The 21,326-nt window shown below is 44.9% G+C and overlaps 2 pseudogenes across 2 annotated transcripts in view; one reads left to right on the top strand and one right to left on the bottom strand.

Annotated features, from left to right (window-relative positions):
* Positions 1-21,326, top strand: part of LOC311136471 (neurofibromin-like) — a 72,297-nt pseudogene that overhangs the window by 32,333 nt on the left and 18,638 nt on the right. Inside the window, exons 23-34 of the transcript XR_014615435.1 lie at positions 4,873-4,989; positions 5,112-5,293; positions 5,564-5,775; positions 6,057-6,218; positions 6,448-6,551; positions 6,786-6,921; positions 8,812-8,874; positions 11,091-11,249; positions 11,366-11,463; positions 11,589-11,735; positions 11,983-12,129; positions 12,943-13,053. The product of XR_014615435.1 is annotated as a neurofibromin-like (transcript). The remainder of the gene's footprint in view (positions 1-4,872; positions 4,990-5,111; positions 5,294-5,563; positions 5,776-6,056; positions 6,219-6,447; positions 6,552-6,785; positions 6,922-8,811; positions 8,875-11,090; positions 11,250-11,365; positions 11,464-11,588; positions 11,736-11,982; positions 12,130-12,942; positions 13,054-21,326) is intronic.
* LOC311135763 lies at positions 18,441-21,017 on the bottom strand (annotated as a pseudogene). Its single transcript has 2 exons — positions 20,873-21,017; positions 18,441-19,794 (listed from the first exon to the last, which is right to left on the bottom strand). The product of its transcript is annotated as an uncharacterized misc_RNA (transcript).

Raw genomic sequence — 21,326 nt, 5'->3', positions numbered from 1 at the left:
ATGTTTCTTAAATCAGCATCTCTACATGTATGACAGCCATTCCATTCCAGTGTCTGTTGAATTCCAACACAGGCACACCTCATTCTAATGAATTAGGTACTGATTAGGTGATCACCGGAACCAAATCTTATTTAACGAGGAAAAGTATAAAAACCACTGCTGTGGTCATCACTATCATCTTGCAATAGGACCAGCTGGATGGCAAAAACAGTGCTAATAGTACCTCAAAAGTAATATTAATCAAAAAATAACTATTGAGTTGAAAAGGAAAGTTTTGAGTGAGGAAAAGAAGGGTTCAATTCTGGCTTTGCTGGCAGAGGGATAGAGTGAGCGTCAGGTTGCTTCCATCCTTAACATTTCAAAGATGGCGGTTCATAAGAACAAGGTCAAGCAGCAGACATTGGGGACAACAAAGCTACAGACCGGCAGAGGGCGAAAACGACTCTCTACAGACCGGGATGACCGCCAACTAATTCGAATGTCACTCAACAACCGTAGGATGACATCAAGTGACCTACAAAAAGAATGGCAAACGGCAGCTGGGAAGAAGTGCACGGCGAGGACGGTTTGAAACAGGCTCCTAGGGGCAGGGCTGAAGTTGTGCAAAGATAGAAAAAAGCCCTTCATCAATGATAAGCAAAGAAGAGCCAGGCTGAGGTTTGCACAAGACCATAAGGATTGGACCGTAGAGGACTGGAGTAAGGTCATCTTCTCTGATGAGTCCAATTTTCAGCTTTGCCCAACACCTGGTCGTCTAATGGTTAGACCTGGAGAGACCTGGAGACGTGGAGAGGCCTACAAGCCACAGTGTTTCGCACCCACTGTGAAATTTTGTGGAGGATCGGTGATGATCTGGTGGTGCTTCAGCAAGGCTGGAATCGGGCAGATTTGTCTTTGTGAAGGACGCATGAATCAAGCCACGTACAAGGTTGTCCTGGAAGGAAAGTTGCTTCCTTTTGCTCTGACATTGTTCCCCAACTCTGAGGATTGGTTTTTCCAGCAGGACAATGTGCCATGCCACACAGCCAGGTCAATCAAGGTGTGGATGGAGGACCACCAGATCAAGACCCTGTCATGGCCAGCCCAATCTCTAGACCTGAACCCCATTGAAAACTTCTGGAATGTGATCAAGAGGAAGATGGATGGTCACAAGCCATCAAACAAAGCCGAGCTGCTTGAATCTTTGCGCCAGGGGTGGCATAAAGTCACCCAACATCAATGTGAAAGACTGGTGGAGAGCATACCAAGATGCATGAAAGCTGTGATTGAAAATCAGGGTTATTCCACCAAATATTGATTTCTGAACTCTTCCTAAGTTAAAACATTAGTATTGTGTTGTTTAAATATGAACATGAACTTATTTTCTTTGCATTATTCGAGGTCTGACAACACTGCATATTTTTTGTTATTTTGACCAGTTGTCATTTTCTACAAATAAATGCTCTAAATGACCATATTTTTTTGGGGAATTTGGGAGAAATGTTGTCAGTAGTTTATAGAATAAAACAAAAATGTTTTTTTTTTAACCAAACACATACCTATAAATAGTAAAACCAGAGAAACTGATAATTTTGCAGTGGTCTCTTAATTTTTTCCAGAGCTGTATATACAGTCGTGGTCAAACGTTTTGAGAATGACACAAATATTAATTTTAATAAAGTCTGCTGCCTCAGTTTTTATGATGGCAATATGCATATACTCCAGAATGTTATGAAGAGTGATCAGATGAATTGCAAAGTCCCTCTTTGCTATGAAAATTAACTTAATCCCCAAAAAATATTTCCACTGCATTTCAGCCCTACCACAAAAGGACCAGCTGACATCATGTCAGTGATTCTCTCGTTAACACAGGTGAGAGTGTTGACGAGGACAAGGCTGGAGATCACTCTGTCATGCTGATTGAGTTAGAATAACAGACTGGAAGCTTAAAAGGAGGGTGGTGCTTGAAATCATTGTTCTTCCTCTGTTAACCATGGTTACCTGCAAGGAAACACATGCCGTCATCATTGCTTTGCACAAAAAGGGCTTCACAGGCAAGGATATTGCTGCTAGTAAGATTGCACCTAAATCAACCATTTATCGGATCATCAAGAACTTCAAGGAGAGAGGTTCAATTGTTGTGAAGAAGGCTTCAGGGTGCCCAAGAAAGTCCAGCAAGCGCCAGGACCGTCTCCTAAAAGTTTATTCAGCTGCGGGATCGGGGCACCACCAGTGCAGAGCTTGCTCAGGAATGGCAGCAGGCAGGTGTGAGTGCATCTGCACGCATAGTGAGGCGAAGACATTTGGAGGATGGCCTGGTGTCAAGAAGGGCAGCTCTGATGAATCCCCTTTCCGATTGTTTGGGGCATCCGGAAAAAAGCTTGTCCGGAGAAGACAAGGTGAGCGCTACCATCAGTCCTGTGTCATGCCAACAGTAAAGCATCCTGAGACCATTCATGTGTGGGGTTGCTTCTCAGCCAAGGGAGTTGGCTCACTCACAATTTTGCATAAGAACACAGCCATGAATAAAAAATGGTTACCAACCTCAGAGAGCAACTTCTCCCAACCATCCAAGAACAGTTTGGTGACGAACAATGCCTTTTCCAGCATGATGGAGCACCTTGCCATAAGGCAAAAGTGATAACTAAGTGGCTCGGGGAACAAAACATCGACATTTTGGGTCCATGGCCAGGAAATTCCCCAGACCTTAATCCCATTGAGAATTTGTGGTCAATCCTCAAGAGGCGGGTGGACAAACAAAACCCCACAAATTCTGACTAACTCCATGCATTGATTATGCAAGAATGGGCTGCCATCAGTCAGGATGTGGCCCAGAAGTTAATTGACAGCATGCCAGGGTGGATTGCAGAGGTCTTGAAAAAGAAGGGTCAACACTGCAAATATTGACTCTTTGCATAAACATAATGTAATTGTCAATAAAAACCTTTGACACTTATGGAATGCTTGTAATTATACTTCAGTATACCATAGTAACATCTGACAAAAATATCTAAAAACACTGGAGCAGCAAACTTTGTGAATACCAATACTTGTGTCATTCTCAAAACTTTTGACCACGTGTGTGTGTGTGTGTATGTATATATGTATGTACAGTGGGGGGAAAAAATATTTAGTTAGCCACCAATTGTGCAAGTTCTCCCACTTAAAAAGATGAGAGAGGCCTGTAATTTTCATCATAGGTACACGTCAACTATGACAGACAAATTGAGAAAACAAAATCCAGAAAATCACATTGTAGGATTTTGAATGAATGTATTTGCAAATTATGGTGGAAAATAAGTATTTGGTCACCTACAAACAAGCAAGATTTCTGTCTCTCTCAGACCTGTAACTTCTTCTTTAAGAGGCTCCTCTGTCCTCCACTCGTTACCTGTATTAATGGCACCTGTTTGAACTTCTTTATAACTATCAGTATAAAAGACACCTGTCCACAACCTCAAACAGTCACACTCCAAACTCCACTATGGCCAAGACCAAAGAGCTGTCAAAGGACACCAGAAACAAAATTGTAGACCTGCACCAGGCTGGGAAGACTGAATCTGCAATAGGTAAGCAGCTTGGTTTGAAGAAATCAACTGTGGGAGCAATTATTAGGAAATGGAAGACATACAAGACCACTGATAATCTCCCTCGATCTGGGGCTCCACGCAAGATCTCACCCCGTGGGGTCAAAATGATCACAAGAACGGTGAGCAAAAATCCCAGAACCACACGGGGGGACCTAGTGAATGACCTGCAGAGAGCTGGGACCAAAGTAACAAAGCCTACCATCAGTAACACACTACGCCGCCAGGGACTCAAATCGTGCAGTGCCAGACGTGTCCCCCTGCTTAAGCCAGTACATGTCCAGGCCCGTCTGAAGTTTGCTAGAGTGCATTTGGATGATCCAGAAGAATATTGGGAGAATGTCATATGGTCAGATGAAACCAAAATTGAACTTTTTGGTAAAAACTCAACTCGTCGTGTTTGGAGGACAAAGAATGCTGAGTTGCATCCAAAGAACACCATACCTACTGTGAAGCATGGGGTGGAAACATCATGCTTTGGGGCTGTTTTTCTACAAAGGGACCAGGACGACTGATCCGTGTAAAGGAAAGTATGAATGGGGCCATGTATCGTGAGATTTTGAGTGAAAATCTCCTTCCACCAGCAAGGGCATTGAAGATGAAACGTGGCTGGGTCTTTCAGCATGACCCCAATGATCCCAAACACACCGCCCGAGCAACGAAGGAGTGGCTTCGTAAGAAGCATTTCAAGGTCCTGGAGTGGCCTAGCCAGTCTCCAGATCTCAACCCCATAGAAAATCTTTGGAGGGAGTTGAAAGTCCGTGTTGCCCAGCGACAGCCCCAAAACATCACTGCTCTAGAGGAGATCTGCATGGAGGAATGGGCCAAAATATCAGCAACAGTGTGTGAAAACCTTGTGAAGACTTACAGAAAACGTTTGACCTGTGTCATTGCCAACAAAGGGTATATAACAAAGTATTGAGAAACTTTTGTTATTGACCAAATACTTATTTTCCACCATAATTTGCAAATAAATTCATTAAAAATCCTATAATGTCATTTTCTGGATTTTTTTTTCTCATTTTGTCTGTCATAGTTGACGTGTACCTATGATGAAAATTACAGGCCTCTCTCATCTTTTTAAGTGGGAGAACTTGCACAATTGGTGGCTGACTAAATACTTTTTTCCCCCACTATATGTGTGTCTTTATGTTTTTGTTTTTTTTTATCTGCTTTGTTGGGAAGTAAGCATTTCACTGTTAGTCTACACCTGTTGTTTACGAAGCATGTGAAATTAAAATGTGATTTGATGTGACCTCTGTGACCTCTAACCCCTGACCTATGCTTTGTGCTGTGTGATATACAGGGACCTGGACCAGGCCAGTATGGAGGCGGTGGTGTCTCTGCTAGCTGGCCTGCCCCTCCAGCCTGAGGAGGGAGACGGAGTGGAACTGATGGAGGCCAAGTCCCAGCTCTTCCTCAAGTACGCCAGCTATCCTCTCTTTACTCACTATACTATTGCAGTTCATTAGTTATGCAATGTGGCTTACATCATAATAATACCAAAAGATAAAGAGTAGAGTATCTTTCTCCTCCTCCTCCCAGGTACTTCACCCTGTTCATGAACCTGCTGAATGACTGCAGTGAGGTAGAGGATGATGGGCAGCAGGTGGCAGGGAGGAAGAGGGGCATGTCTCGACGCCTGGCCTCTCTCAGACACTGCACCGTCCTGGCCATGTCCAACCTCCTCAACGCCAACGTGGACAGTGGCCTCATGCACTCCATCGGTCAGTCTGGAAACCTAACATAGGAACTTATCGGGAATGAGGCTTAGGCTCACTCTTTGGTTGGCTTCTTCATGTTTAAAGTGCCCAACATGCGAAATAAGATTAATAGTGGAAGTGGCTTTAATTGGATCTCTGTTGATTACATCTAATTCATCATTAGTGTAGGATCGTTAAAACAATACTTGCCCATGGTCAATGTTCTTCCCTCTTGTCCCACTTAGAGAGAAATGTATGATAATCTTACCTATCTCCCGCTTTCTCTGTGTGTAGGTCTGGGCTACCATAAGGACCTGCAGACGCGGGCCACCTTCATGGAGGTGCTGACTAAGATCCTGCAGCAGGGGACAGAGTTTGACACACTGGCAGAGACAGTGCTGGCTGACCGGTTTGAAAGGCTGGTAGAGCTGGTCACCATGATGGGAGACCAGGGAGAGCTGCCTATTGCCATGGCACTGGCCAATGTAGTGCCCTGCTCCCAGTGGGTATGTAGCCTATTCACCACCCCCTGTCCTTTCTCTGTGACGTGACATCTTGACATTTATATTAGATCTGGGGGTGTAAATGGAGTAACATTTTAAAGCAAATAGTGTTCATACTGTTTTAGCTTATATTACACCACTGTACCACGCTATATGAATATGAATGAATGTGTCAGTGTTGTGTTAGTGATGTGTAGATTGTAGGTGTCCGAGTGTGAGCTGTGTCAGTAACAATGTGACCTCTGTTAGTAACAGTTATTTTTTTCCCTCCTGTCCCCTGTCAGGATGAGCTGGCACGGGTTCTGGTGACTCTGTTTGACTCGCGCCACCTCCTCTACCAGTTGCTGTGGAACATGTTCTCCAAGGAGGTGGAGCTTGCTGACTCCATGCAGACACTTTTCAGAGGAAACAGTCTGGCCAGTAAAATCATGACCTTCTGCTTTAAGGTACACAACATGACAGGCTGGGTGCCCAGTCTTGTCCTGCTCAACCCAGGCATGAAAATGTGGTCAAGCTATTTTACAGCTATGCAAAATACCCCTGCTATCTGACAAAGGTCATGACACACTATGTGGTTTTTGGCTTTCAAATAAGCATGGTGCCTGCTTTCTAAAATGTTAGTTTCGAGTTTCACAATGTGTTTGTGTATCCACCCCTCTTTCTGCTGTGTTTCAGGTGTATGGGGCCACGTACCTCCAGAAGCTTCTAGAGCCTCTTCTCAGAGGGGTCATCACCGCCCCAGAGTGGCAGCTCATCAGCTTCGAGGTGGACCCCACCAGGTACCCCACCCCCTGACCCCACAGACACCACACCAACACATTCACTCATTCACCCACTTTGTTTTCCAGCTGTACTATTTAAACCAAGGCAGCCCCCTCCCTACCATCTTAGATTATTTATTTGTATTTATTTTTGCAACATGGAAGAAGAGTTGTATGCTCCCTGACCTGTTGCATTGTCCAATGCTCTCTTGTTGTCTCTGGTTTTGGCTGGTTCTGTGTCTCCGGCTACAGGCTCGAGCAGAGTGAGATCCTGGAGGAGAACCAGAGGAACCTGCTGCAGATCACCAACCGCTTCTTTCTGGCCATCATCAACTCATCCACAGAATTCCCCCCTCAGCTGCGCAGTGTCTGTCACTGCCTGTTCCAGGTACATATGAGGCTGCACACCTCAACTGCCAACTCCAACCCACTCCACAGGCTGTAAACCCCCATCTTAACGGACAGGGTTCCATTTATTTGAGGATTTAAACTTTTTCTGCAATGGCCACCATTATGTTTTCACAATGTTTTCAGGGTGGTTATTTTGAACAAGGTAAATGTACAGTACCAGTCAAAAGTTTGGACACACCTACTCATTCCAGGGTTTGTCTTTATTTTTACTATTTTCTACATTGTAGAATAATAGTGAAGACATCAAAACTATGAAATAACACATATGGAATCATGTAGTAACCAAAAGAGTGTTAAACAAATGAAAATATATTTTATATTTGAGATTCTTCAAAGTAGCCACCCTTTGCCTTGATGACAGCTTTGCACACTCTTGGCATTCTCTCAACCAGCTTCATGAGGTAGTCACCTGGAATGCATTTTAATTAACAGGTGTGCCTTGTTAAAAGTTAATTTGTGGAATTTCTTTCCTTAATGCATTTGAGCCAATCAGTTGTGTTGTGACAAGGTAGGGGGGGTATACAGAAGATAGCCCTATTTGGTAAAAGACCAAGTCCATATTATGTCAATAACCGCTCAAATAAGCAAAGCGAAATGACAGTCCATCATTACTTTAAGACATGAAGGTCAGTCACTCCGGAAAATTTCAAGAACTTTGAAAGTTTCTTCAAGTGCAGTCGCAAAAACCATCAAGCACTATGATGAAACTGGCTCTCATGAAGACCGCCACAGGAAAGGAAGACCCAGAGTTACCTCTGCTGCAGAGGATAAGTTAATTAGAGTTAACTGCACCTCAGATTGCAGCCCAAATAAATGCTTCACAGAGTTCAAGTAACAGACACATCTCAACATCAACTGTTCAGAGGAGACGGTGTGAATCAGGCCTTCATGGTCGAATTGCTGCAAAGAAACCACTACTAAAGGCCACCAATAATAAGAAGAGACTTGCTTGGACCAAGAAATACGAGCAATGGACATTGGACCGGTGGAAATCTGTCCTTTGGTCTGATGAGTCCAAATTTGAGATCTTTGGTTCCAACCGCTGTGTCTTTGTGAGACGCAGAGTAGGTGAACGGATGATATCTGCATGTGTATTTCACACCGTAAAGCATGGAGGAGGAGGTTTTATGGTGTGGGGGTGCTTGGCTGGTGACACTGTCAGTGATTTATTTAGAATTCAAGGCACACTTAACCAGCATGGCTACCACAGCATTCTGCAGCGATACGCCATCCCATCTGATTTGCGCTTAGTGGGACTATCATTTGTTTTTCAACAGGACAATGACCCAAAACATATCTCCAGGCTGTGTAAGGGCTATTTGACCAAAGAGAGTGATGGAGTGCTGCATCAGATGACCTGGCCTCCACAATCACCCGACCTCAACCCAATTGAGATGGTTTGGGATCAGTTGGACCGCAGAGTGAAGGAAAAGCAGCCAACAAGTGCTCAGCATATGTGGGAACTCCTTCAAGACTGTTGGAAAATATTCCTCATGAAGCTGGTTGAGAGAATGCCAAGAGTGTGCAAAGCTGTCATCAAGGCAAAGGGTGGTTATTTGAAGAATCTCAAATATAAAATATATTTTGATTTGTTTAACACTTTTTTTGGTTACTACGTGATTCCATATGTGTTATTTCATAGTGTTAATGTCTTCACTATTATTCTACAATGTAGAAAATAGTGAAAATAAAGAAAAACCCTTGAATGAGTAGGTGTGTCCAAACCTTTAACTGGTACTGCACATTAAAAGGTAAGATTTGCACTTTTGTGCAGTGTCTGTATATGAATGTAGTAGTATTTGTGCAGTGCGTGTTTGTGGTGTGTGTGTTTGTCGTGACTTTTTTTGTGCCCATCTCTGTTCTGTAGGCAACTTGCCACTCTCTACTGAATAAAGCCACAGTTAAAGAGAAAAAGGAAAGCAAAAAAGCAGTAAGTTCAGAGAACGTTCTCCCTAGCCACTCTCTTGAAAGAAAGGGAAAGTCATTCACCCTCTTGCTGCTCTATCACCTTAAACTACTTTATACTCCCGCCCTCCTTACAATCCTCACCTGAAATCCCACTACTAATACTTTTACTTCCAAATGAGTTGATCTGGATTTGAATGTACGCTCACCACAAACAAACTGGTGGCACTGGTGAAACTACAGTATTCCTATCCACTGCTCCTCTGGGCTGTTACTGGTGTGGGCTGTGGGGTTTTGGGGTTGGTGTTGAAAGGAGTTTGGGAGTCGATGATAACAGGCTCATGTTGCAGATGGTCAAGGAGCACTTTGGCACATAGTTGTGCTGTGCTACTCGGTATCCTGAGATCCACTCTCATGGAATTTGGAACCAACATAGTGTCTTAATAGGGCGTTGAGCCACCACAAGCCGCCAGAACAGCTTCAATGCGCCTTGGCATAGGTTCTACAAGTGTCTGGAACTCTGTTGGAGGGATGCGACACCATTCTTCCATGAGAAATTTCATTATTTGGTGTTTTGTTGATGGTGGTGGAAAACGCTGTCTCAGGCGCCGCTCCAGAATCTCCCAGAAGTTTTCAATTGGTTAGCGATCTGGTGACTTGAGACACACACACGCACGTTTATTTTACTGTCCTTGTGGGGACCAAAACATTTATTCCTATTTAAAATCCTATTTTCCCTAACCCTTAACCTAACCCAGGGTTTCCCAAACTCTGTCCTTGGGACCCCAAGGGGTGCACGTTTCGGTTTTTGACCTAGCACTACACAGCTGATTCAAATAATCAACTAATCATCAAGCTTTGTCAGAGGAAGGCCCTAAAATTGTCAAAGACTCCAGCCACCCTAGTCATAGACTGTTCTCTCTGCTACCGCACGGCAAGCATTACCGGAGCGCCAAGTCAATGCCCAAAAGGCTTCTCAACAGCTTCTACCCCCAAGTCATAAGAGTCCTGAACATCTAATCATATACAGGTACCCCCTGTATATAGCCTTGCTATTGTTATTTTTACTGCTGCTCTTTCATTATTTGTTACTTTTATTTCTTATTATTTTATATTGTATTTTTTGTGTGAATTTTTTTGGTATTCTTTCTTAAAACTGCATTGTTGGTTAAGGGCTTGTAAGTAAGCATTTCACTGTAAGGTCTACACCTGTTGTATTCAGCGCATGTGACAAATACAATTTGATTTGATTTGAATCAGCTGTGTAGTGTTAGGGCAAAAACCAAAACGTGGTGTTGAAAGGAGTTTGGGGGTCGACGTTGCAGATGGTCAAGGAGGACTTTGTTCCATAGTTGTGCTGTGCGACTCAGTATCCTGGGATCCACACCGCTTTTTGGAAAGCGCTCATGGAATTTGTAACTCTCTTGTGAAGACCTAAGGCTTTCTCTGAAGTTCATTACTAGCTACGTTTCACAGTGCAGAAAGACCTCCACACCCTCAGTTCTCTATACTGCATTTACTGTATCTGAAATGAACAATGTAGTGAGCTAGCAGCCTATTGTCATGAATTGTTGTGCATCCCTCATAGGTGGATGTCATATTGGCATGATAGTTAAAATTGCTAGCGGTCAATATCCTGTGTTGATGGGACTGGGTAAGCTGTAGAGGCCTGGTCATTGGCTGACCTTTCAAAGCAATCTAATACTGCACATCATTAATGACAGCTTGTGTTATTCCAGCAGCAATGAAACAATACTTTTCATTAGGTTGCATTATCTTACAGCCTAGTATTTCCACTGCTGCAATCTCCCTATTAAAACACACTTGTGTTAAAACTGTTAACATTTTAGTATGCAGAACGTTTGATCAATTCAGGGCATTGATTTAATTAAACATCGCCTAGCGTTTTTTCATAAGCATACAGTATCATGTCTACCCTAGTAGTTAGGACTGGTCTAAGATTCTCCTCCCCCTTTTCAAGACTTCCAGGTACCTTGCTTTCCTTTTTAATCTCTAACTCAGTTTTGAAGCGGGCCTAGTGGTGTGAATGAGGTTTGGAGGTGATGATGTTGGCATCTTGTCCTCTAGACTGTGGCATACTTTGTCTCCCTCCCCACTCTCCACCCTGCACTCTTTCTACCCCTCTATCTTCTCCAACCCATGCCCTCTCCTCCTCTCCCTCTCTCTAACAATGAATCATCCCCCGTTCTTACCATCCCTCCAACACCCTCACACACACAGGTGGTCAGCCAGCGTTTCCCCCAGAACAGCATAGGGGCGGTGGGCAGTGCCATGTTCCTGCGTTTTATCAACCCTGCCATAGTGTCGCCCTACGAGGCAGGCATCCTGGATAAGAAACCTCCTCCCAGGATAGAGAGGGGCCTGAAGCTCATGTCCAAGGTAAGAGGACACGATACCCAGGCCACATATACAAAGGTGATATGGCTTAATAATATGCTATATTCTTTTTGAGGATCTGGCCTTGTTGTTGACAAGGTTTTATTTCTCTCTTACAGATCCAGCAGAGCATTGCCAACCATGTTTTATTCACCAAAGAGGAGCACATGAGGCCTTTTAATGACTTTGTCAAAAGCAACTTTGATGCAGCTAGAAGGTATGATAACAGAAGGATCTCTTCCCTCTCTGAGAATACATTGATATGTATTGGATGTTTTCACTGGATACTAATTACCCTAGCAGGTTTAGCTAAATCTTGTTCCTTTTACCTATGTGTTGTAGGTTTTTCCTGGACATTGCATCAGACTGTCCTGCCAGTGACTCAGTCAACCACAGTCTGTCCTTCATCAGTGATGGCAATGTTCTGGCCCTGCACCGGCTGCTGTGGAACAACCAGGAGAAGATAGGACAGTACCTCTCCAGCAACAGGTGAGTGGGCAGAATGGAACAAACAGAGATGGTCTGTTGTATGGCTTAGATGTTATAAGAGATAAGTAAGATATTTTACATAACGCAGATCTTTAGGATAAACAACAACCCATCTCACAGGAGGTTTTGTTTGATACTATAGTACACCTCTGTACCTGATGCATGTGGCAGATGTGTATCAGAGAGTAGACTTGATGTTATTGTAACTTCTGAATATATTGCTAACCTCTTCGTTGTTCTTCATCAGGGATCATAAGGCAGTGGGAAGACGGCCTTTTGACAAGATGGCCACCCTCCTGGCCTACCTGGGGCCCCCAGAGCACAAACCTGTGGCTGACACCCACTGGTCCAGCCTCAACCTCACCAGCTCCAAGTTCGAAGAGTTTATGACAAGGTACATACATCAAGTTACTATTAATTACATACAGGTAACTGCCAAAATAAAGGAAACACCAACATAGTGTCTTAATAGGGCATTGGGCCAGAACAGCTTCAATGCACCTTGGCATAGATTCTACAATTGTCTGGAACTCTATTGGTGGGATGTGACACCATTCTTTCGTGAGAAATTCCACAATTTGTTGTTTTGCTGATGGAGGTGTAAAACGCTGTCTCAGGCGCCGCTCCAGAATCTCCCATAATTGTACAATTGGGTTGAGATCTGGTGACTGAGACACACACACACCCTTTAAACCCCCTATGCTCTTTTGAGACCCCTCTTTCAAAGTTACTAAGATCTCTTCTAGCCATGGTAGGCAAAATAATGGGCAACTGGGCAGGCATTTTTATACAGTACATGACCCTAAGCATGGGATGTTAATAGCTTAATTAACTCAGGAACCACACCTGTGTGGAAGCACATGCTTTCAATATACGCTGAGTGTACAAAACATTAATAACACCATCCTAATATTGAGTTGCTCCCGCCTCCTTTTGCCCTCAGAACTAACAAGGAATTAACAAGTGACATCAATAAGGGATCACAGCCTTCATCTGGTCAGTCTGTCATGGAAAGAACAGGTGTTCATAATGCTTTATACACTCTGTGTACTTTGTATCCCTCAAGTGTTTCCTTTATTTTGTCAGTTACCTGTTGATCTCACTGTCACAAAGCAGTCTCATAAAACAGGATATGTAAGTATCTGAGGCAGTGGTTGTTTTAGTAGTACTCTGAAAGTATTTCCCTGTCTCGTTCCTGCTCCCTCAGACACCAGGTACATGAGAAAGACGAGTTCAAAGCCCTGAAGACCCTCAACATCTTCTACCAGGCTGGCACCTCCAAGAACGGCAACCCTGTCTTCTACTACATTACACGCAGGTGAGGTCTGCAGACTGTCACATTTCAACAGAAAGTCACAAAACACTATATTCACTTTATCATGATGCATTTATTCAGAAACATAGAAGTTGTTTTAACATGTGTGCTATATTTTATTTTAGTAGATAACAAAAGGTATTTGTAAAGTGTCCAATGAGTACAGGTCATCGTGGTCTTCCTTAGGGTGAGAATATATGTAGTTAAAGAATAGGTTGACATCCCAGGTTGAGGGAGTGCATGGTGAGTAAAGTGATGTATTCCGCTGCCTTGCTGCCATCAGAGAGTAGCTAGCTGCTGCAGGAGAGTGGAGGACAGAGCCAGGAGCATGGGGCCAAGCCCCCACAGAGAGGAGTGTGGGGGAGAGGAGTTGGTGCCGTTGGTGGTGTTGGTGTTCATCGCAATCCCATGTTGAGCCAGCAAGAAACTGGCCATCACAACCATAAGCAGCACACCACTATGAAAATGCATTCTCTTTCTGTGGTCAAACTGCCAGTGTAGAAATAAGACAACCAACATGTCAGTCACCAAGCATGCCAAGTAGATCAGCATTTTTTACGCTCTTTAATTTGTAAGTCTAGTAAATTTCTCATGAGTTGTTTCCATATTGAAGCTGTATTGCATTAAGGTCACTGTACATTCTAAGTTCATCTTAGTAAACTGACTTGATTGATGAATGCCAGCAAATTGATCTCAATAAACATCTCACCAATTATAACAACAACAGGACCACCAGCACCATTCAAAGATCTTCCACTTACCTGTTATTATGAGGTAAAGTCTCTCAGCTTCAGTGGTGATGATTGTAGATGAACCAACAGTTTGGGAGGAGGTATTTTATTGCACCTGGCTAATGACATCATTATAGTTGACTGTTGGCATTGGCAGTTCACCTCAAAGGGGGGGGGGCAGTGTTTCTGTTTAGCCTTACCCATGGAAAATCACAAAACACCATGATCTCTCTCTCTCTCTCTCTCTCTCTCTCTCTCTCTCTCTCTCTCTCTCTCTCTCTCTACCTCTCTCTCTACCTCTCTCTCTCTCTCTCTCATACACACACACACACACACACACACACAAACAAACAAACAAGTATTTGTGGATGTGATTGAGTGATGTAGCCCACTGTGGTGCCAGTAGGAAACTTATAGGGACAGTATGGTGCCACCTGCTGCTGAGTCAAGGTCATAGCCTCTAAATTGTTGTGAAAGAACCAATGACTGTATATACAGTACCAGTCAAAAGTTTGGACACACCTACTCATTCAAGGGTTGTTCTTTATTTTTACTATTTTTTACATTGTAGAATAATAGTGAAGACATCAAAACTATGAAATAACACATATGGAATCATGTAGTAACCAAAAAAGTGTTAAACTAATCAAAACATATTTTATATTTGAGATTCTTCAAATAGCCACCCCTTGCCATGATGACAGCTTTGCATACTCTTGTCATTCTCTCAACCAGCTTCACCTGGTTCCCACATATGCTGAGCACTTGTTGTCTACTTTTCCTTCACTCTGCCGTCCGACTCATAGCAAACCATCTCAATTGGGTTGAGGTCGGGGGATTTTGGAGGCCAGGTCATCTGATGCAGCACTCCATCACTCTCATTCTTGGTAAAATAGCAGTTACACAGCCTGGAGGTGTGTTGGGTTATTGTCCTGTTGAAAAACAAATGATAGTCCCACTAAGCCCAAATCAGATGGGATGGCGTATCGCTGCAGAATGCTGTGGTAGCCATGCTGGTTAAGTGTGCCTTGAATTCTAAATAAATCACAGACAGTGTCACCAGCAAAGCACCCCCACACCATAAAACCTCCTCCTCCATGCTTTACGGTGTGAAATACACATGCGGAGATCATCCGTTCACCCACACCGCGTCTCACAAAGACACGCCGGTTTGAACCAAAAAACTCAAATTTGGATTCTAGACCAAAGGACATCTTTCCCGGTCTAATGTCCATTGCTCGTGTTTCTTGGCTCTTCTTCTTATTGGTGTCCTTTAGTAGTGGTTTCTTTGCAGCAATTCGACCATGAAGGCCTGATTCACACAGTCCCCTCTGAACAGTTGATGTTGAGATGTGTCTGTGACTTGAACTCTGTGAAGCATTTATTTGGGCTGCAATTTCTGAGGCTGGTAACTCTAATGAACTTATCCTCTGCAGCAGAGGTAACTCTGGGTCTTCCATTCCTGTGGCGGTCCTCATGAGAGCCAGTTTCATCATAGCGCTTGATGGTTTTTGCGACTGCACTTGAAAAACGTTAAAAGTTCTTGAAATGTTCCGTATTGATTGACCTTCATGTCTTAAAGTAATGATGGACTGTCGTTTCTCTTTGCTTATTTGAGCTGTTATTGCCACAATATGGCAACACAACTGATTGGCTCAAACACATTAAGAAATAAATACATTCCACAAATTAACTTTTAAGAAGGCACACCTGTTAATTGAAATGCATTCCAGGTGACTACCTCATGAAGCTGGTTGAGAGAATGCCAAGAGTGTGCAAAGCTGTCATCAAGGCAAAGGGTAGCTACTTTGAAGAATCTCAAATATATTTGGATTTGTTTAACACCTTTTTGGTTACTACATGATTCCATATGTGTTATTTCATAGTTTTGATGTCTCACTATTATTCTACAATGTAAACAATTTTAAAAATTAAGAAAAACCCTTGAATGAGTAGGTGTGTCAACTTTTGACTGGTAATGTATGTGAATGGACAAAGCCATCGATCACTATTCATTCCTATGTGAAGACTCAGTAGCGCAGTTTAAGCTACTCCAGGAAGTGACATTGCAGGCTAGCACAGTGCTGCCCCCTCATTGAGTAACTCAAGTTGAATTGAAGGCCGACCAGGGTACTGCAGGCTGCCATTAGCAAATAAATTATCCTTATAACTTCTGTGTGCGATTTTTAAATAATCGGTTCAAGGACCTACATCTGGTGTATTAGAAGCAATTACTGGAACCATGTTTGTGCTCGTAAGTGTTTTTTATTTACACAAAGATTGACCACGAAGATGGCAATTTTTCCATTCACTATAATGGGGGATCCTGTTTTCTGCTAACAATGCCTGCAGCACAGGAGGCTGCTGAGGGGAGAACGGCTCATAATAACGGAGCAAATGGAATGGCATCAAACACCTGGAAACCATGTGTTTGATGTATTTGATACCATTCCGCTAATTCCGCTCCAGTCATTACCTGCAGTACCACTGTCTGCCTTGAACTCCCATGGCTTCAATGAGAGGGGGCAGTCATTCTCCCCTGGAAAGAATCTGGTTAAGAAACAGGTTAAAGGCCCAGTGAAGTCAAACAATTGATTTTCCTGTGTTTTATATATAAACTCAGCAAAAAAAGAAATGTCCCTTTTTCAGGACCCTGTCTTTCAAAGATAATTCGTAAAAATCCAAATAACTTCACAGATCTTCATTGTAAAGGGTTTAAACACTGTTTCCCATGCTTGTTCAATGAACCATAAACAATTAATGAACATGCACCTGTGGAACGGTCGATAAGACACTAACAGCTTACAGACGGTAGGTAATTAAGGTCACAGTTATGAAAAGGACACTAAAGAGGCATTTCTACTGACTCTGAAAAACACCAAAAGAAAGATGCCCAGGGTCCCTGCTCATCTGCGTGAATGTGCCTTAGGCATGCTGCAAGGAGGCATGAGGACTGCAGATGTGGCCAGGGCAATAAATTGCAATGTCCGTACTGTGAGACGCCTAAGACAGCGCTACAGAGAGACAGGACGGACAGCTGATCGTCCTCGCAGTGGCAGACCACGTGTAACAACACCTGCACAGGATCGGTACATCCGAACATCACATCTGCGGGACAGGTACAGGATGGCAACAACAACTGCCTGAGTTACACCAGGAACGCACAATCCCTCCATCAAGTGCTCAGACTGTCCGCAATAGGCTGAGAGAGGCTGGACTGAGAGGCCTGTTGTAAGGCAGGTCCTCACCAGACATCACCAGCAACAATGTCGCCTATGGGCACAAACCCACCATCGCTGGACCAGACAGGACTGGCAAAAAGTGCTCTTCACTGACAAGTCGCGGTTTTGTCTCACCAGGGGTGATGGTCGGATTCGTGTTTATCGTCGAAGGAATGAGCGTTACACCGAGGCCTGTACTCTGGAGCGGGATCGATTTGGAGTTGGAGGGTCCGTCATGGTCTGGGGCGGTGTGTCACAGCATCATCGGACTGAGCCTGTTGTCATTGCAGGCAATCTCAACGCTGCGCGTTACAGGGAAGACATCCTCCTCCCTCATGTGGTACCCTTCCTGCAGGCTCATCCTGACATGACCCTCCAGCATGACAATGCCACCAGCCATACTGCTCGTTCTGTGCGTGATTTCCTGCAAGACAGGAATGTCAGTGTTCTGCCATGGCCAGCGAAGAGCCCGGATCTCAACGTCTGGGACCTGTTGGATCGGAGGGTAAAGGCTAGGGCCATTCCCCCCAGAAATGTCAGGGAACTTGCAGGTGCCTTGGTGGAAGAGTGGGGTAACATCTCACAGCAAGAACTGGCACATCTGGTGAAGTCCATGAGGAGGAGATGCACTGCAGTACTTAATGCAGCTGGTGGCCACACCAGATACTGACTGTTACTTTTGATTTTGACCCCCCCTTTGTTCAGGGACACGTTATTCCATTTCTGTTAGTCACATGTCTTTGGATCTTGTTCAGTTTATGTCTCAGTTGTTGAATCTTGTTATGTTCATACAAATATTTACACGTTAAGTTTGCAGTTTGAAATTTCAGCCTGTTTTGGTGGGATGGAGTTTTGGCCTTCCATGGTGACATCATCTGGCGGTAAATAACAGCTAGTTTTCAGCTTTCCCCTCCCCACTCAGACCACTCCCAGACAGTCCTAACAAAATTCTTGCTTGAGAAATTGCTCTTTGCTAAGAAGCTATTTTGGTTTATTTTTGAACATTTTAATTTAGAACAATCACAGTAAGGTACTTAATTATTATCCAGAAATGATTTGATATTGAGATAAAAACGGCTGCATTGGGCCGTTAAGTATTAAAAGTGAATGATGAAAACAGAGTTATGCAGATAGTGAGTACTAAAGCATTTGTTCAGCATCCCAATAATGATCATGTATATACAGTGGTAGACTAGTAGTGTTATATGTACGTGGATGCTGCCTGTGCATGTCATACAGTATATTGTTATTGATCAAAGTAATGCAGAAGAGAGTCCATTTGAGTAAGTGTCTGACAGTATTCAAAATGGAAAGAAAACAAAGTTGGTTTAATGACACTCATTTGTGTGTGTTTGTGCAATTGTATGTCCAAAGTGTGACAAGGACATTACTCCAACTCCAGACATTTCCTTCAACTCCAGACATTTCCTTCCTTCAATCAGAGGACATACCGGGTGTGAGTCAGGAAGAACCACAGGTTCAGTAGTAGTGGGAGAGTAGAACTGGGGCTGGGGGCTGGGCTGGTGTTGCGTACCGGGGTGCCACCCTGGTTAGGCCTCTTGACACTCCTGGTGCGGAGGGTGGCCGTTCTCCTTGTGATGGTAGAGGGGTTGTCAGTGGTGAAGGCTATGTCTGTGGTGTAGAAGCTGTCAGTAGTAAATGCAGTGTCTGTTAGGAAGGGGTCGTCTGTGGTTGTCAAGCTACGGTCTGTGTGGGAGCTGTCAGTGGGCAGGGTGGAAATGGCTAGAGGGGTGGAGGTGAACGGGTATTGGTCTGTGAAGAGGTTGTGGTCCTCTGATCCACTGGGGCGTCCTGGGGCTCTCCTGGTGTGGAGCTGGGTGTTGAGCAGGGCAGACTTGGACAGGTACCAAGGCCACCTGGTGAGGGCCTCTGGAGGAGGAGGGTGGCTCAGCTCCTCCTGAGTACCAGCAGCCAGGGGAGGCTGAGTGTAGGAGGCAAAGTGCCACCCTCCAGTCCTGGCCAGTGGGGGCTCTCCACAGACAGGGTGAATGTGGCAGGGGCATCCCAGCACGCGGGTGGAGGTGTGCTTGAGCCAGGCCAGCAAGTGGGTGATGTTGGTCTGGTGCTCACAGGCCCAGGGGTTGTCCCCCAGGGAGAGGAGCCTCAGCCTGCCCAGCTGGCTGAAGGCCCCGGGGCCCACAGAGGAGAAGCGGTTGGAGTGCAGGTAGAAGGTGGTCAGCCTAAACAGCCGGTTCAGAGTGCCAGGCAGCATCTGCACCAGGGAGTTGTGGGAAAGGTCCACGGTCTCCAGGCTGGCAGGCATGTTGGTTGGCACGGTCCAGAAGCGGTTGTGGCTGAGGTTGAGCAGGCGCAGGCTGGTCAGGGTGTTGTTGATGAACACGGCCCGCTCCAGCTTGTTATTGGACATGTCCAGGACCCGCAGGTTCCACTGGTAGGCCGTGTCATTTTTGTCCAGCAGGTGGATGCGGTTGGCTGCGGTGTGGAGCTCCCACAGGGCTCTGGGCAGCGCGGTGGGCAGGCGGACCAGCCTGTTGTAGGACAGGTCCAGGGTGCGGAGGTGGGCGAAGGTACTCAGCTGGCCGTCCAGGTCGTGGATGCGGTTGTGAGATAGGTTGAGGGAGTGCAGGTTGTGCTGCAGGCCCAGGGGCAGTGTCCTCAGGTCCCTCCAGGAACAGTCCACTTCCCTGTGGCTGCGGTTACAGGTGCACATGGGGGGGCAGACAGCCAGGGCCTGTAGACCCAGCAGCATCAACAGCCATAGCACGGCCACACAGTGGGGAGGGACACTGGGGGGCATCAGTAGCACACGCCTTGAAACACCAGGAGAAATGAGTTAGAAACATGATAGCAAGCTCACTGTATTAGCTGGGCTACATATCAAAGCAGTAGCATGTGTTAGTAAAACCGTATAGTCCACATAGGTAGTAGACAAAGAGCACAGTGAATGAATGAGATGCAGATTGAGACTATCCTCTCTGCACCAGTAGTGGAGGAGAGGCTGTGTTACTGCAGTGAGCTGTGCTGAACACACCAGAGACAACAGTTAAAGATCTCATTCTCTCCCATTCTGTTCCACTCTCGCCCTCTCTCTCTCATGGAGGCGCCCTAACATCTGGCTCATGACCGCAGTACACACACACACACCTGCACACATACCTGCACATGTGTGAACGTGACCTCCATAAATATGCAGGTATAGTTATCAAGCAGCGTGTGTAGATATACGCTTGTCACAGTGCTGCAGATATGCCTTCTCCAGCATGCTCATGCATACAATACAGTATGTGAGTAGGGTTTAAACATTTGGCTTTAACTCCTACAGCTTATTTATTTAGGAAGGGAGTTCCCCCAACCTCCCTAGCAACGAACTAGTGGGCAGTGTGATGCTTTGACTAGAATGGCTTGTAGTCTGTTTTGAAGAGGATGTTCTGATTGGCTCGGGCTATTAGTCTGTAGAGGATACCTTTTAAAAGATGGTTGTACATCACTAGAGGTGTGAATTCCCTACTGTCCCATTTCACTGATGTTAATTAGCCTGTTCGATATAGCCCAATCAGTGAGTGTCAGCTATTGAGCAGGGAGTTGTTCCTACTAGAACGGGCTGAATAGATTGGTTTTTATTCATGACTAAGGAGAGTACACCGGCCAGTCCCGCAGCAAGCGGAGTCAGAGAAATTATGCACAGGGAGCAGTGCAAAGATTAAATTACTGTAGCACCATAGTCATGTATGTTTGTGTGTGTGCATTGTTGCTTTCTTGTCTTTTCTTGGATTCCATCGGGGTGTGTGCGTGTGCGTGTGCGTGTGCGTGTGCGTGTGCGTGTGTGTGTGTGTGTGTGTGTGTGTATGTCATGCGTAAATGTGTGTGAGAGAGAATAGAGACACTCACCTTTTCCTCATCTTTGCATTCCAGTCACTTCTCTCCTCTGGTCCTCAGCCAAAGGCTGCTCTCTATCCTTTGTCTCCTAAAACACTGGAGTAGCAGCTGCTTTGCTGAAGAGGGATTTTCTAGGGTTTAATGGTTTTTTGCTCATTCACTGTTTTTAACGGCCTCTTGCTTTTCCTTTCCTACCTCCTGAGGCGGTTCTTTTCCCTGGTTTTGTCCTTGATCCCTCTTTTTTTCTCTGGAGGATGGACCATTAGGAGTATCTGTCTCTTAGTCTGTCCTTTAGGTCCAGTGATGCAGGTAGCATTAAACGGTATAAACTCCTACTGCTTGAGCAGCCACTGTAGGCTCTGCATTCACACTGTGAAGAGTGTGTGTGTTAGGGAGGGAGAGAGGGAGGGAGAGAGGGAGGGAGGGAGTGAGTTTGAGGGGAAATTGGGAGGGGTGTAGGAGAGGA

This window comes from Coregonus lavaretus (genome assembly GCF_964263955.1).
Source record: "Coregonus lavaretus genome assembly, chromosome: 10".
NCBI classification, from domain to species: Eukaryota; Metazoa; Chordata; class Actinopteri; order Salmoniformes; family Salmonidae; genus Coregonus; species Coregonus lavaretus.
Note: the sequence above shows the minus strand (reverse complement) of the source record. Positions and strands in the feature narration are given on the sequence as shown.